We start from the raw sequence: 1,052 nt of genomic DNA, 5'->3' as shown, positions 1-1,052 counted from the left end.
CCCTCCCTTCCTTCTTTCCTTCCTTCCTTCCGAAAGAAATTTTAAAGAACCATTTGACCTAGAATAGACATTTGCTGAGTTAAGAAACGGCTGAGATGATTAAAACTAAATAATATTTGAGATGACCAAAGTGATCCATAGTAAACGCAAAGATGGAAAGAGAAGAAATAAAGGAACCAAGAAAACTAAAGGAGTTTCTAACCCTGACCACCCAGTGATAGTTGTTGGAATTTTTTTAAAAAAAATATGTTTTCATTGATGTTTAGAGAGAGAGGAAGGGAGAGGGATAGAGCGATAGAAACATCGATGAGAGAGGAACATCATTGATCGGCTGTCTCCTGCACAGCCTCTACTAGGGATCAAGCCAGCAACCGGGAGTTTGTCCTGACCGGGAATTGAACCAGGGACCTCTTGGTTCTGGGTGGACACTCCACCGCTGAGCCACACCGGCTGAGCTGGAATTGATCTTTAGAAGGAACCTTTTATAGGACAACCTGGGTCTTTCTTCTTTTTGGGAGTCAGTGGATGGTGTCTATCGGCCGAACATTCCTGGTTTGCTGGTCCAGGGACACTCTGTCGTGTCTCTCCTTTCTGAGGGCGGCTAGGTTTAGAAGAGGCAGGTCTTCGGAAGGGCAGCTCCGGTATCTCCCACAGTGTCAGGACGCCAGGTAAACAGCCTCTAAGAGTGCCTCATGGAAGACTGCCTCCAGGAGGGCACCAATAAGACTCATTCATTCTCGCGACCCCATGTTCTCCAACAATCGTGCCACTTTTGTACGTAGGAAAAAAGAAATGCAGAAAGGATGAGTAATTTGACCCAACTCTCTTCTTCCCAGCGACACGAAAAGCGAGATTCAGACTATGTGACTTGTGTAACATATCACCAGTCCTCCCCTTCTTTGAATATCTCTTCCCCCACCTTCCAGAAAGTTTCCCACTGAGTTGATCTTGGGCAGATAACAGCAGTGACTGATGTGGGAAGAAACTGATCAAAAAGCTAGCTCCAACTTAGGGCCCCCACAGCCGGCTCTCGGCCCTCAGCCCTCAGGACG

This window comes from Myotis brandtii, unplaced genomic scaffold, assembly GCF_000412655.1.
Source record: "Myotis brandtii unplaced genomic scaffold, ASM41265v1 scaffold911, whole genome shotgun sequence".
NCBI classification, from domain to species: domain Eukaryota; kingdom Metazoa; phylum Chordata; class Mammalia; order Chiroptera; family Vespertilionidae; genus Myotis; species Myotis brandtii.
Note: the sequence above shows the minus strand (reverse complement) of the source record.